This window comes from Notolepis coatsorum (genome assembly GCF_963971535.1).
Source record: "Notolepis coatsorum genome assembly, chromosome: 8".
NCBI classification, from domain to species: Eukaryota; Metazoa; Chordata; class Actinopteri; order Aulopiformes; family Paralepididae; genus Notolepis; species Notolepis coatsorum.
This window is the reverse complement of record NC_140172.1, coordinates 114,843,427-114,860,297: the sequence shown is the minus strand read 5'-3', so window position 1 is coordinate 114,860,297 and position 16,871 is coordinate 114,843,427.

Genomic DNA, 16,871 nt, shown 5'->3' with positions numbered 1-16,871 from the left:
TGACTGCTGTTTTGATAGGGTTAGGGTCTTTACTCTTGGTTACATTTGAAAAAGAAACACAACATTAATTAATACTACTAGTATTGATCCATTTATGGCGTGAAATTAATCTCATACCGGTACCAGACCGCTCGGGCTTAAGGGGTTAACATTACACACTGTTACACTGTTGCTGTTCTTTCCTTCTTTTCCCTCCCTGAGCACCGGACTGCTTTGGTCTTTTTGACATGTTGATAGCATATAATGCGAGGGTCACGTCAAATAGCCACACTTTACCATTGCCCAGAGAGGGGGAGCGCAGGTCTATTTGCCTGGCTGGAGGGGGGCAGGGTGACATGAACTAAGAAATGGGAGTCGAGCTGGTCAAACTAAAGGCGGTGGCAGAGAGGAGGATGAAAAGGAAGCTGAACGCTATGAGGAGCTAGCCAAGATGAGGAGCACAGACTCATACCCCCCAAACACACCACTAACCGCCTCTGCCAGTCCTTCGTACCAGCAGCCATCAGGCTCCTATACCTTGGGCAGGGACTGCTGCCAGCAGCCGGAGAACTAACAGTGGCAGAACTTGAGAACAACTAGGAATGTCTGATCACTAAGTGTGTCTGACTCTTACCACCTAACCTACATGGACTACAACGTATGACGTATATTGATTGATTGATTGATTGACAATTTTATTAACAGATTGCAGAATGGGTACAGTACAGTACAGCTCAATATACAATTGTTAAGGTGATGCAGATCAGAGAAAGACTTTCGTCTTGTTTACATCAGGGTCCCCCATTTTCAATTCATCATAACATATATGACACACACGACATACAGATAGACAGTACTGCTACATCCAGGGGCGTAGCTGGGGGGGGGGGGTAGCTAGACATCACTCAGGTGTATTATCGATGCTCTCATTGATACTATGTTTGTTTCTGAAGTGTGTGTGTGTGTGTGTGTGTGTGTGTGTGTGTGTGTGTGTGTGTGTGTGTGTGTGTGTGTGTGTGTGTGTGTGTGTGTGTGTGTGTGTGTGTGTGTGTGTGTGTGTGTGTGTGTGTGTGTGTGTGTGTGTGTGTGTGTGTGTGTGTGTGTGTGAGTGTGTGTGTGTGTGTGTGTGAGATATATAGAGAGAGAGGGGGGGCTTTGGTAGACTATTGCATTGGTCCATTCATTGAAGATGAACGCAATGCGACATCCTTTACTAGGCTCACCCACCAACAGTGCAGGTGCTGAACTGCTGATCCGAATGTATAGGTAAAAACCATATTATGCGTTTTCATCAATAAAAAAATTGCCCAAAAAAATTTCACTGGGGGCCTACAAATACATTCTTTCATGGGGCCCAGAATCTGGAGCTACACCCCTGGCTACATCTATACATTTATGACATACCAGATTTGCAAATACAGTACTGTTTGTGATACAAAAAGTGTCCAGAAAAGAGTGTATACTGTATACATTTGACGTAGAAACTGTACATTGGAGGAGGTTGGGTAGGTGGGGTCGGATTGGGTGGGTGGGCGGGGGGGGGGGGGACACTGCACACTGTACATTGGAATACTGACAAAGCCATACTTGGTAATTTACTGTACAACTGGGTTAGGACATTTGTAGGGGCCAGTTTCGAATTGCAGTCTCCCGTAGGTGTTCTTTGAGAGTGTTTTTGAAAGTGGGTAGTGATTCACATTCCTTTACAGCTTTGGGTAGGGCGTTCCAGTTACTTTACTTTACTTACTCATCATACTATATTCAGATTCAAATTATTATTGCCCATATTTATTGTAACGTATAATATAACTAATAGGGCATGCTGATTGCTGACCCTGATTACACTGTTTACTTTTTCATATTGTTATATTCAGAGTTAATCATATTGTTTACACTGTTTATTTGTATCTATATTATAATTGTATTGCCTATTATGTCTTTCTACTATTACCATGCCCATTCCTGGACCTCCCCTATGACACCCAAATTTCCCCAAGGGGATAAATAAAGGAATATCTTAACTTCTCTTAAAATGAATATTCGATTGTGGGGAAAAAAACAGCCCCAGACTGTCTACCTCTCAACTTCTCACATGGGCCTGATGACATGATGATTGGGGCAACAGTGGCTCAGGAGGTAGAGCAGTCGTCTCGTAATCTGGAGGTTCCCGGTTTGATTCCTGCTCCTCCCGGGCAGCGTGTCGAAGTGTCCTTGAGCAAGACAATTAACCTATAATTGCTCCCGATGAGCAATTTGGCACCTTGCATCGTTGCCTCCGCTGTCTGTGTGTGATCCTCTATTCCTTGAGCTGAACGTGCCAATAATTCAACAACAACTGTATGGCATGATGGCAGAGAGCTCAGAACCCAACTCAGCCGCTGAGAGTGTGATTTGCACTCCGAGCTCAATCTAAAAAGCCCCGTTTGGAAATACTTCCGATTTTGGTCACTGGAAGAAGAAGAAGAAGAAGAAGAAGAAGAAGAAGAAGAAGAAGAAGAAGAAGAAGAAGAAGAAGAAGAAGAAGAAGAAGAAGAAGAAGAAGAAGAAGAAGAAGAAGAAGAAGAAGAAGAAGAAGAAGAAGAAGAAGAAGAAGAAGAAGAAGAAGAAGAAGAAGAAGAAGAAGAAGAAGAAGAAGTAGAAGAAGAAGAAGAATAATTGTTACAAAGGGTCAGATTAAACCGAATATATATATTTATTGCCTGAGATCCCATGTATAATATTTGTATATCGTTTGATATCCCTTGTATATTCTTTGTACATATATACGGAATGTCCCTTTAGTCTACAGGACAGACCATAATATTCGTTCTCCTATTGGAAGCGATCCCCTGGCGCCACTGCCTTACCCCCTAGAGCTGACTTCAAAGGTACCGACGAGATATGTCTGTACATGCCCAGCTTCTGCCCATGAATACGGCTACCAAAATACGAATGGTACTATTTGTTCACGGTACATATAAATAGGGCGCAAGAAATGTAGAACTCCTCTTAGTCCCTTGTCCCGTTCAGTCTCGTTCAGTTCCAGTTATCCAAGTGACGTCTCTCCCCACTACGCAACGTGGGCAGAGTAGGGCTCGCATTGCCCCAAGATAGAGCCTCGTGTTATCCTAGTACGTTGGTTTAACGTATCGTTCTCTATTTATTAGTAAAGCCTTCATTACGAGTCAAAGACCACGTGAAGTGGGTAATTGTGCGTCTACATAGAGCACTTATTCCGCGTGCTAATAGGATAGTAGTAACGTCAAGTTCAACTGTGAACCACGGACCAACCGGAGGATTTACACCGGACCAGCAGCACCACGGAGGATTTACACCCCGCCAGCAGTGCCACTTTCCGGCAAGGATTATTGTTCTTCATTCTTCACCAAGCTGTTGGAAGCAGAGAACCGTCTGCGCCCACTGCTGTGGGATCTACGTGCCCGTGGGGACATCACTCAAGCCCGTCTCTGTCGTACCAGAGGCACCACGGCTTTCACCTGCACGACGCGCACCCTGGGACCAGGCTGCATTCCCCGCTGCTCCAGGGGTGATATCGCCTCCGTGGGCCATTGACTTGCATAGAGCTTTGCCTCCCCCTGCTGGCTTACAACCGGTAGTACACCCCCCCTTCCCAGAATATCCCTAGAGATAATTACTTAATATTCATTATTGATTTGCCTGCACATTCTTTGCCTTATAAGCGCATCTAAAGTGAACAAAGTATATAATGTAATACTATTTTGATGTAATAAATATTCTAAATGAGTATTTGAGTGGAAACCTGTTATTGTGGAAGTGTTGTCATCTAATATACCTTTGTACGGTATTGGCCAGTAATGTACAAGACGGTAGTGATTTAATGATATCAGTACTTGGTTAATACAGTCAGGGAATTGTACCCCTCAGTTAAAATTGGTCCTTCGATAGCCGGAGAATAATTAGCGTAATATTAATATAATATTAATATTGACATGGCACACAGCTAGATGGCAACGTTTTTTTAGGGCGTGCTCATCTAATGTAGCCGATCCCTCGGCCGCCAAGGCTGTCGGCCTTGCGGTCACCCGTTGACGTTGTGCCCAGGGTACCTCAGGCGGGGGAAACATGGCCGCTGGTTGAGGGCCTCGCCACAGCCGCTGGTGAGGCCATGCTCTCACCTCTGGCTGCGCGGTGTGAGGCGGTGTGGGGCCTAGGTCAAATACCGCCCGCGCTCCTGCGGAAGACCAAAGTCCCTCTGCGGAGAGGGGAGCCCTGAGGAGGGAAAAAAACGTCTCACCCCCTCAAAGGGAGACTAATCCAACCAAGATGTCTGTAAACAAGCGTTGACAGCATCCTAGCCCTCCCTGCGGTTATAGCATGCGGCTAGGTCAAAGCTAATGATCAAAACCTTGCGCGATGTTTCGAACAAAGTTACTAATCGCTGCTAATTCTATACCATGGCGGTATAGGCTTAACAGCCCACCAGCCACCCGCCGGGCCGACTCACCTCATGACATCGGCCGGGCGGGGCACTGTTCCAACATGCCAGAGGTAAAGGACTGATGCCACCTGCTTCACAAGCACGGAGCACCAGTGGTGGTTGCAACCAGCAACCTCCACTGTGGTGTGCACCCATGAAGGGGTTAATGAATAAATGAACTAAAACTCCACCAACACACTGCAGAATGGGCTAGCCCATACACACAACGTTAAGGGGATGCAGACCAGAGAAACACCAGTCCGGCACACCATTCATAAATTCACAAAAAGCACACCAGCACTAGGCCTCAGCCCATTCACCCATGATAAAGGTAAACAAGCCCCCGTCAACACTCCCAACAGTAGACACCGATTGACCGTCAGCATGAATGTTAAGAGGAGGGAAGACCTTTTTAAAAAGACAGCCCTCAGCGGGGAATCAAACAGAACAGTAACCCAGCATCGTAGCATAGCGTTAGCCGCGCGCTCCAGGATAACCGGGAAAACGACAACGTTTACCCAGATATCCTGCCCCTTGCGCCAATACACAACTCGGTTGTCTCACGGGACAACGAGCAGCATCACTAACGCCAGCATTGTTATGCCTAGTGGCGCAGACCCTACCTGGGCGCGACCTAGCCACGACAGCTAGCCGCCGCGCGAGGTCCCTCGATCCGCTGTCAGAAGACGAGGAAACCCCAGGACAGGGCCGGCGCTCCGTTGGAACGTGCCGAGAAGATTCCAGGGGCTGGCAAATCTCCGGCGAAAACCCAACATTGTTCAATTTCTCTCTGCATTTCATAACAGCTAGTTCATGGAATGCACTGCACGTCCATGATGGAAATCGAAAAAGAGGAAGGGCGAGTGTGACCATGTCCGGTGTCTTATAGGGGGACACTGGGGCGGGGCCTGGTCAAGTGCATGGGTGCATTGTTTTCGTTAATGAATTACAGTATAGGTACTGGAGATGAGGTGTATCTCAATATGGCGAAGAGCGAGACGCGATTGGCCAGTACGAATATATAACTGCAGCTCAAAGTGCTTCACAACAGAAAAAAGGCCGGCATAAAATGAGCACATAAAGTGCAGACATATCAAATCTGAGTTTTTCACATTAGGATCTAACATCCCAACAGGCCACCTTGTTTATGGTTTGATTCAGTTTTAAAAATAGACAAGTGCAACATAAAGTGCAGACATAAAATCTTTAATTTTTTACATTGCAACAAAATAGTTTTACTGTATTACTGTTCAACGTCGTCTTTACCTTCTCTGTTTGGTATCCACAGTTTAAAACTTGACAGTCTTCCCTCCTGTTTGATACCCACTTTGACCCTTCGAACCTCCGACTCAGAGCAAACCTGATAGGACGTCCTCTCATCCAAACAGTGGAAGAGCCACTGTGCTGATAGCATGTGGGATTCTGTGGGAATCACCAGTTTCATCACGATATGATATTTAAATACTGAACAGTCTCGACATTAGGACACACACGACAGGACAGAGATTTGTGTCAGAGAGATTTTGATATTCTGTGAATGCTGTGGAAACTGCCTTGCTGATTTTTGCCAATAAACCAAATTACCACTTTTGGACCATTGCTCCATAACCACTGTTTCCAGCCTTTCCTTCTCCTCTGTGCCAAATTAAGTCACGTTAAATGGAGCCAGAAACACAGGGACGATAAACCAGGACTAAGACCGAACCAACAGAGAATCAAGCAACTTTTGGACGTTTTGCTAAACTGAGGACATTGCCAGGAACAGAAGTTTCTTTTCTTCAAAAAGCTGAGGTGAGTAAAACTGCAACATGTTAACAAAATGTGAAATTGTGTGCCACTGGCACTGTCAGAACCAGGAGAAAATTACTGATTCGGGGAACAAAGTCACGTATTGGCAGATGCAACAAAGTTTACGGAGAATCACAGAATAAAGAAAATCTGTCTTTAAAGTTATCTCGTTTTAGGCGTTTGGCCAAAATAGTAAGCAAATAGTATATTAGGTTAATTGCAATTAGAGTGAAATCCGCAGAAATGTGACGTTAAAAAATAAAACAGAGTATTATAAATAATTGTAATTGGAGTGAAATCCGCAGAAATGCGATGTTAAAAATAAAACAAAGTATTATAAATAATTGCAATTGGAGTGAAATCCGCAGAAATGCGATGCAAAAAAATTAATAAAATGAAATTGGGGTGAACCACTATGACTAGCATGATAAGTTAATATAGATCTTACTATGAAAACGAGTAAAATAACATTGCAGTCAAATTAATTCGCATGTAATGTGTAGTCTACTGAATTTAGGAGGTAGATTTGGAAATGCAGTCACCACGGGTGGATTGAGAAATTAACATTGATACATGCATACACCGGTCGCTCTGGTAAAGATTAGTTCAGTGGGTGACAATATTGTCACAAGGAAAGAAGAAATTACCTACCTGGGTTCCATCCTAGAGGCAAATCTTTCCTGTGACAAAATGGCATCCAATGTAATAAAAAAAGTCAACCAACAAACTCGATTCTTGTACCGGATCTCCTCACTGGTAAACAAGAATACCCTGAAGACTCTGGCAGGAGCACTCATTCAAGGGTACTACGACTATGTTTGCACCTCATGGTACCAAAGCACCTCAAAGGCGCTAAAAACAAAATTACAAACATCTCAAAACAAACTGGTCAGACTACTGCTTGACCTTACTCCTAGAACCCACCTCACCCCTGCCCACTTTGACAACCTAGGATGGCTTAGAGTAGACGACAGAGTACAGCAACTTGCAATGGGCCTGGTCTACAAGATACACTACACGACCAAGGTACTCATGTACATGTCAAAATACTTCCCAAAGGTCAGTGAATACCACGATCACAACACCAGAGGAAGCTCCACAAATCATGTTAAACCCAGATTCGGCTCAAACAAGGGACTAAACACGTTTTGCAATTATGCCACATCAATGTGGAACGCCCTACCCAAAGCTGTAAAGGAATATGAATCACTACCCACTTTCAAAAACACTCTCAAAGAACACCTACGGGAGACTGCAATTCGAAACTGGCCCCTGTAAATGTCCTAACCCAACCCCCTCCAATGTATAGTAAATGACCATGTATGGTTTTGTCAATATTCCAATGTACAGTTGTACAGTGTCCCCCACCCACCCACCCCCTTTTTTGTATCACAAACAGTACTGTATTTGGAAATCTGGTATGTCATAAATGTATAGATGTAGCAGTACTGTCTATCTGTATGTCATGTATGTCATATATGTTATTGTAGCAGGGTGGATTATCCCTGCTTCGTGGGAACGGGTGTGCACAGTCACTGGGTAGCGAGACACAGTAGAGCTCCGTCTGACTGCACCTCCGTCTTTGGGTCTGGAGCTTCAACTGGAGGCTGGCAGTGGATGGGGCCCGGGATTTACCAACCTGGTCTGGTACTCTGGTCTTCCTCCCCTGCAGCAGGGCGGTCAGCAGTACTCCCCAACACGCTCTCACCTCCCCCAATTACTCCTTTAACCCTCCCACACCTAGTGACTGAATTGTAAATAAATAACTTGGTTCCCCCCGCAAGCAGTACCCTCCCTCAGTGACACTAGAAACCTTACAATAAAAAGGGAAAGGTGGAATAGGAAGGGGTTAATTATAGTAGCGTTACCCACACCAAAATAGCTAATACTGTGCACAGTAATGGACACGCACACAGAATCCCATCTAATGTTTTTATGTTAATTGGTACGTTTGAGTACAAAAGTTTAATAGGAGTGGTCCAATGGAATGCAATCCTACTACTGCTCAGTTATAACTCAATACCTTATGTACACGTATATTCTACACACACCTCTGTGTTAGCACCAGGAATAATATACTTTAATGTATTTGACTCATCACCCACGTCTGGGTCAGTACCATGTATAATACCTCTATCAGGCTTTAATTATATGGTAGGAATAATACCTCAGGTCTGTAACCTCCCCACTGGGAAAGGGTTGATTAGATGGGAAATTATTATTAAAGAACCAACACGTTATCACACTCAAAGGAAATAAAAAATGTGGGCCCACTGTACCAAAACAAAAGTCCTATACTAATGCCGGCATATAATGTGTATGGGGTACCCCTATGAACTGGATTTAGCAACGTTAGCTTCGCCCGTAGGCCGCATTACACTGTGTACTGTGCAATAAGATCCGGAGCGCTGGCGCTCTACTGTACTCAACCAAGATGGCCACCACTGTTCGGGGTAGCAAGATGGCGTCGAACGCTCTCGTCACGGGCACTAGCAAGCGGGGCTGGAGCAGAGGAAGCAGTAGCGGGCTGGGAGCGTGTGCTGGATGATGGCGCCTCTGCTGGACGGGAAGAACTCCTGTGCTGGGCTGAAAACTGCCGGTGCAGAGCAGACATCCACGCCGGCGAAGACTGGTTGTTGACGGCCGGTGCTGGATAGACGCGCAGCAACACCCTGGCCCTACCTTAACTGAAGCTACTCTTAGGGTCCCAAACAGCCCTCCTGCTAGCCGTGATATATAATGACGCAGGGTGTCTCTAAACACCGGTCTTCTTCAAGCCACGCTGGCGGGGCACCTCACTAGAGGGAATATCTTTAACTTAAGCCACACTTGGCTATACCGCATTTCTTCTAGGATAACTCGTTGTATCACTAGGGTTATTCAGTGGGGAAAACATGCAACGCTCCCCTACGGTTACTTTTCTAGGATAACCCGTAATATACTCAAGTTCAATACGTTCACCCGTGTGGTACACCACGGGGCTCCGTCAAGACACGACCGATCACATCCAAGTCCACTGTCGAAGAGGCTCGTTTCCCCCCTTCCGTCTCCATTGGCTTGCTTCCTTTCCCGTCTCTCTCGTACGCTCTCTGCCTGCCACCGCGCCCCCTGCTGGTACCGCCAACTAGCCCCACAGGGAAGCACTGGATGAAAGAATATGGCCCAGTGTTACTGTTCATAATCCATATTCCAGCCGGTAGAAGAAGGAGAAGTCCGCGTCATTGTTCGAGGGAATATTAATGGACACTAGTTAGTATGTCTTGGTGCACCAGGGGAGATAAAAGGCAAGTCAGCACTTCTGAATAATAGCCATATTTTCAGGGTGCTACATTTCCCCCCACTTTGAACTTGCTAAGTCCTCTGCAAGTTAACTCAATGAAACACCAACCAACGCATGTATGAAAACGGTCCTGAGACCAACAGTTTCACACATAGATCAACAATCACACATTATGCTAACAGTTTCACACACTCCTTCATGAATTGGAAACACTGTTCAACAAACACACTCTTGAGCACGTAGTCCTGGCGATACCGAGCGGGTAGCCGACCTCTGGTGCTCCTCTGGGGCCGGGTGGGTTCCACTTCCCCCACCTCCGACTCTGCGTCGGATTCTTCAGTGCCCGTTGGCGGGTCATTGACCACAGCCTCGCCCTCCGGGGCCATCGGTGGACCGCCAGCGGCCTCCTCTTCGACTCCGTCTCCGCCATCTTCCCCATCCTCTCCTGAGGGGGTCGACTCCGCCTCTGACTCGGCATCCGCTGCCTCTTCAGGGGCGTCCCGCAAGGGCCTGGGGTGGTTACACGCCCTAGGATGCGGTTCCCGACGGCACTCGAAAGCATCTCCGCTGTCTGATTCGGACGAGCTCCGCAGTGCCACAAGGGTCTGTCGAGGGGCCCTCACCCTCGCTTCCGGGTCGGAGGCCGGGAAAGGACAGGTCTTGAGCTGGTCTCGATGCACGGTCCTTTCTGGACCCCCTGCTTCGGGCCTGACTGTGAACACGGGTGTCCCTTCGTGGCTCTGCTTCACCACCACATAAGACACTCCCACTTGTCCTGTATCTTATTACGGCCCCGGGTTCGGTGGTCACGTATCAGGACCCGGTCCCCGGCCCGCAGTAGTGCACCTCTGCTCTTCCTGTCATAAATCCTCTTGCGTCGATGAGACGCCTGCTTCGCCGTGGCCTCGGCGGCCTCCGCGGCGGCCTTTAGTACCCACTCGTCTAGGTCCTCCGCCCCCTCCTCAATGACGTCTCTGCCCCCCAGGACATCTCGGGCCATTCTGGCGTCTCTTCCGAAGAGCAGGTAGAAAGGGGAGTATCCCGTAGAGGAGTGCACGTGACAGTTGTACGTAAGTACCAACTCAGGTAGGTGCTCCTTCCAGTCCCGCTTCTTCTCCGCGGGCAGACTACGCAGCATGTCGTGCATAGTCCGATTGAACCTCTCACATTGCCCATTCCCCTGGGGATGGTAAGGTGTGGTGCGGCTCTTGGAGATTCCGTACAGTCGGCAGAGCTCCTTGATGACGCTTGACTCGAAATTTCGCCCTTGGTCGGCATGGAGTCGGGCAGGGCAGCTGTAATACACGAACCAGTACTTGATGATGGCGGTGGCGGTGGTCTTTGCAGTCTGGTCTTTGGTCGGTACGGCAATATTGAATCTGGTGAACATATCAGTCAGCACCAGTACGTTCTCGTAGCCACCCACCGACCTTTCCAACACGGTAAAGTCCATGGCAAGGACCTCCATGGGTGCCGTCACGTTGGTGCAGGTCATCAGGGCCTGGGCTTTAGGGAACACGTCCCGGGCTAATGCACATCGCTTGCATTGCTGCACCCATTTCTTCACCTCCTCTGCCATTCCGATCCAGTAATAACTTCGCCTCATCAGGTCCACCGTCCCTCGCCCCCGTAGTGTCCCCCATCCTCATGTTGGGTCTCGTAGATCCTCCGTTGCAGGGCCGTGGGCACCACCAGCTGCAGAACCTCCTCCCCATCACAGGGATCACTGACGCGTCGAAACAGTACTTGTTGGTGCAGACGGAACCGCTCCCACTGCTCGTATAACTTGCGGAGTTTCGGGTCTCCTTCTTTCAACTGTACTTTAGTGGGAGGGACTCCCTGTGTCACTGCCCGCCACACCGGACTCAACTCGGGATCGTCCGCCTGTAGCTGCCACATTTCCGCCCAGTCATATCCGCTGTTCCCCTTCTGTGCCGCTATCTGACGTGCACTGACACTCGGGACCTCCCACGTCTCGGTCGGTCTCTTGGGACCCAGCAGGGCCCGTACTTCCTCCGCTGGGACCATGACATAACCATCGCGGGCGACTGAGGCGGGGGCGCACAATGAGGCGGTCCGTTCCGGTAGACCCTGGCGTGTGTGAGTGCCGGTTGCAGGTATTGTTAGGAAGTCTTTCTCGGTGTCCTCCACTTCAGGCTCTGACCACATCGGCATGCGAGACAGGGCATCAGCGTTCTGGTTGAGTCGCCCAGGCTTGTATTGTACCACGAAGTCGTACTCCGCGAGCTGAGCGTTCCAGCGCTGCTCCACTGCTCCCAGGTTGGCCGTCTCGAGGTGCTTCAGCGGGTTGTGTTCGGTGATCACGGTGAACTGGGCGTACATCAAGAGGTCTCGGAACTTCTCAGTGACTGCCCACTTCAGGGCGAGAAGTTCCAGCTTGAACGCACTGTAATTTTGGTCATTCCTTTCGGACCCACGCAGACCTCGGCTCGCAAATGCGATGACTCGCTCCACGCCCTCTTGTTTCTGACTTAGTACCGCTCCCAGTCCCAAGTAACTCCCGTCTGTGGTCACTATGAAGGGGAGCTGGAGGTCGGGGTAGGCCAGCACCAGAGGCGTCAAGAGGCACTCCCGCAGATGATCTAAGGCCGTCTGACACTGCGGAGTCCACTTGAAGGCCTCGGGCCGGCCTTTGGCGAACCCCTTCTTTTCTTTCCCCATCAGGGCGTGCAGTGGCTGGGCCACCTGGGCGAAGCGGGGCACGAACCGCCGATAATAGGACAGGAACCCGATCACCTGCCTCACTTCCTTCGCTGAGCGTGGCGCCGGCCAGTCCTCCAGCGCCTTCACTTTGTCAGTGTCGACCTGTATGCCTGCTGCGGAGACGACATGTCCCAGGAACTTGACCTCGGTCTTCAGAAGGAAGCACTTTCGGGGCTTGAGTTTGAGCCCATGCTCCCGCAGCCGTCCAAACACCAGGTCCAACTTCTGGCAATGGCTCTCGAAGTCACTGGCGAACACTAAGACGTCGTCTAAATAGACAAGCAGGACGTCGAAGGCCAGGTCCCCCAGCACGGCGGTCATCAACTGCTGGAAGGTCGCGGGTGCATTACACAAGCCGAAGGGCATACAGGTCCACTGATAGAGGCCGAAGGGCGTCGTGGCGGCCGTCTTCTCTTGATCTTCTTCTTTCACCGCCACCTGGAAGTAGCCGGCGGTGAGGTCGAGCGAGGAGAAGATCTTGGCCTGCCCCAAGGCGTCTAGGGACTCTTCAATACGAGGTAGGGGATACACGTCCCGGTGTGTCACGTTATTGAGGCGGCGGTAGTCACAGCAGAACCGCACGGAGCTGTCCTTCTTTATGACGATCACGGCTGGAGACGCCCACGGACTGCAGCTCTCCACCAGAACACCCTGGTCCACCAGGTCTTGTACGTGCCGATTTACCTCTTGGAACACGTGGGGCGGTATTCGGCGGTGCCATTGCTTGACCGGGGGTGCGTTACCGGTGGGGATGTAGTGAGTGACCGTGGTCGTGTAACCATAGTCCCCGTCGTCTACGGAGAACACCGCCTTGTGTTTCTCCAATACTTGATTTAGTCGGCTCACTTGGGCCGGTGTGAGATCCTGCAGGTTCGCCTGTACGGGCACGGCGAGCCCTCGGATCCTCCCGTACATCTCCACCTCTGGCGGGCTGTCTCGAGCCTCAATCGCCGTCACTCGGACGCCTCCGTCTACTTCCTCCACGGTCACCCTCTCTTTAGGCCGTACCTGACGGGGGCAGTGTAGCTCCGCCAGCCTGGACCGGGGTCTGAGCACCATCTCGACGTCGGTCGGGTTCAACACCCGCACAGGCACTCTTCCCTGTCGGGCGTATGCCACCACGTTCGCCACCAGTAGTCCGGGGGGCAGGTTGGCACTCGGCGTGTTCTCTAGCATCACGGGACGCCGCATCCCCGCCGTCGTCTCACAGCGGCCTGAGACGATCACTTCGCTGTGCGGGGGAATGACCACCGGCTCCCTGCCGGCCACCTTGACGTACCCCATTCTTCCCAGGGCGGTACACTCTCGGGCTTCCTGGGCCATGGCGGCGACCACACGGCGGATGGCAATGCTTCTAGTGTCGACGCGGCTTCGGCTCGCCAGGCGCATCCCCTTGATCCCCTTGAACAGGCCGTCTACTCCGCAGAGCACGTTCATGCCCAGAAGTCCCTGGACGGCGTCTCCTGGGGGCACTCGAGCGGGATCGTCTTTTAGTATGAATATGCATTTCCCCGTAAATGTCATATCCAGGCACTTCACCTCGGCGTATAGACACCCCACCACTGGGATCTCCAACCCGACCGTGGGAAGTGTCTTCGGAAGTGGCTCTCATTCATGGTGGTGACCTCGGCGCCTGTGTCGAAGAGGCAGCGGGTCTCGACCCCGTCGATCTGGACGTCTAGCGTGAGGCACGCCCCGTGCACGTCCTGCGTCTCGGTGCCCTCCGCGGCCGAGTCGGTGGCTCCTGCCGCTACGGCGTCGACTGCCCTTCGTGTTCCGGGTCGGTACCCTGACGGGCCCGGGGCTTCGGGGGTGGGAGCAGAGGCTGGGCGTGGCCCGCTGGCTGAGCGGGGGCAATCTCTGCTGATGTGGCCCGGCTGATTGCAGGCATAACAAATCAGCCTGCCTTCTTCGTCTCGGCGGGGTGGTTCCCGCGTAGCGGCGGTCGCGTCGTCTCAGCGTCGCCGTCTGGTGGCGCCTCTCCGGGGCGCGTCGCGCTCCTGTTGGAAGGCCTGGAATAGTTGCTCCTGGCGCGCACCCAGCCGCTCCTGTCCTGCCTTGAGCTGCTTAATAGCTTCCTGCAGCGTGTCTACGCTCCGCGGGGCCTCCCGTCCCTCCGCGGCCACAGCGTGGACTAAACCCCGGGTGGGACCCTTGTCGGAGGGGAGGACCAGCTCCTCCTCCGACCAATCGATCGCCGCCTTCAGTACCTGGGGAAGCGGCCGCGTCCCGTCCTCCCTCAGGTACTTCCGCATTTCTCGCCTCAGGGTCTCGTCTCTGAGGCCCACCACAAACCGCTCCTGCAGCAGGGCGGCGGCATCGGTGACCCGGGTAGGCGCCCGATGACGCAGGTGACAGATCCTCTCCTGCAGGTCATAAGCGAACTGGCGCACAGTCTCGCCGGCGGCCTGTCTTCGGTCAAAGAACTCCCCCAGGCGAACGCTGACTGGGACCTTGTCTCCATAGGTTTCCTCGAGTAGCTTGAACAAGGCTTCCGTGTCTGGGATGGTTCCCTCCGTCAGGAAGCGTACCGTCTGCTTCGCCTCGCCTTTGAGGTGGAGCTGTACGACCTCTGCTTGTTCCTCCGCGGGCACTCGACTGGCACGGAGATGGGTCCTCATTGCCTGGATCCAGTCTTCCACAGGCAGTTCCCCCCTCTCTTTTTCACCTCCAAACTCGCTGCACTTCCGCTCTCGTTGGACGTACACCACCGGGAGGGGCGCTGGAGGAAGTCGTTGGATCATGGCCTGCGCCAAGGCAAGCGACTCTTGGCGTCTGGCCTGCTCCAGCTGTTCGTGCTGGTGATCCAGGACACCCGCCTGGTCCTGGAGTTGACCCTGTAGGGACTCCACTTGTGCGGCCAGGGTCAATCTCTCCTCGGCTTCCCCTCCTTCCTCTTTGAGAGGGGCCAGCGGGTCATCTCGTTGCTCCGCCCGGGACGACCCGGCTCTGACCGCCGGCTTCGGGGGGGGGCCCTCCGACATCTTAGGTCTCTTGGTCGTCACGTACGAGGGAGTGGAGTAGGATGTGTATCCTGTTCGTGACGCCAAATGTATCAGGGTGGATTATCCCTGCTTCGTGGGAACGGGTGTGCACAGTCACTGGGTAGCGAGACACAGTAGAGCTCCGTCTGACTGCACCTCCGTCTTTGGGTCTGGAGCTTCAACTGGAGGCTGGCAGTGGGAGTGGATGGGGCCCGGGATTTACCAACCTGGTCTGGTACTCTGGTCTTCCTCCCCTGCAGCAGGGCGGTCAGCAGTACTCCCCAACACGCTCTCACCTACTCTCCCAACACGCTACTCCTTTAACCCTCCCACACCTAGTGACTGAATTGTAAATAAATAACTTGGTTCCCCCCGCAAGCAGTACCCTCCCTCAGTGACACTAGAAACCTTACAATAAAAAGGGAAAGGTGGAATAGGAAGGGGTTAATTATAGTAGCGTTACCCACACCAAAATAGCTAATACTGTGCACAGTAATGGACACGCACACAGAATCCCATCTAATGTTTTTATGTTAATTGGTACGTTTGAGTACAAAAGTTTAATAGGAGTGGTCCAATGGAATGAAATCCTACTACTGCTCAGTTGTAACTCAATACCTTATGTACACGTATATTCTACACACACCTCTGTGTTACCACCAGGAATAATATACTTTAATGTATTTGACTCATCACCCACGTCTGGGTCAGTACCATGTATAATACCTCTATCAGGCTTTAATTATATGGTAGGAATAATACCTCAGGTCTGTAACCTCCCCACTGGGAAAGGGTTGATTAGATGGGAAATTATTATTAAAGAACCAACACGTTATCACACTCAAAGGAAATAAAAAATGTGGGCCCACTGTACCAAAACAAAAGTCCTATACTAATGCCGGCATATAATGTGTATGGGGTACCCCTATGAACTGGATTTAGCTGACCCCTTTGGCGCCTGTCTAGTCCGCAGTGCTCCAGGCTCAGGTCGAGTTCCTGTTGCCTGGATTGAGGGATCGACCTCTTCTGGAGGTCGTCTCCCCAGTGCGCTGCCTGCTCCCGCTGTGGGTGTAGCCTCTTGAGTGCTTCGAGTTTACAGCTATGCCAACCTGAACACGCCCAATCTCGTTTGATTTCGGAGGCGGTGTAAGTTCAGGCCTGGGTTGTGCTTGGATGGGTGACTGCCTGAGTATGCCAGGATCAGTGTTCCAGGCGGCGTGCTATAGGGGGGAAGGGCCTGCTCTTGGATGGGCCCTGTCCGAATACGCTGGTGATGTGGGGGGGCGGTGTCACTAGTGACCGCCTGGTGAGGTCTCGATGCTGTGGCGTCACTGGCCTCTCCAGGCCCCCCCTTTTTTCCGGGGGGATCCAGTCCCTTCTAGGTCTGGGTCCTCCTTCGCGCTCCACTGCTACGGCCTTGCCACAGGGTTGGGCTTTGCTCTTGACCCCGTGATATTAGGGGTGGTAACGGAGGTTTGTTCCTTTCCGTTCGTTCCCTAGTGGCATGCGGGTTGTGCGTTTGTGTAGTTGTGGGTACGCCCCACGGTCTGCTCACCCTGTGCGTTGAGTTGCTGAAGTCTCCTCTTCGCGCAGTCGGATACGGCTCCCTCCCGTCTTCCGCTGCTGCTCTGCTCAGCTCCTGTATTGCAATATGACGCTGAGCAGACCTATACGATAA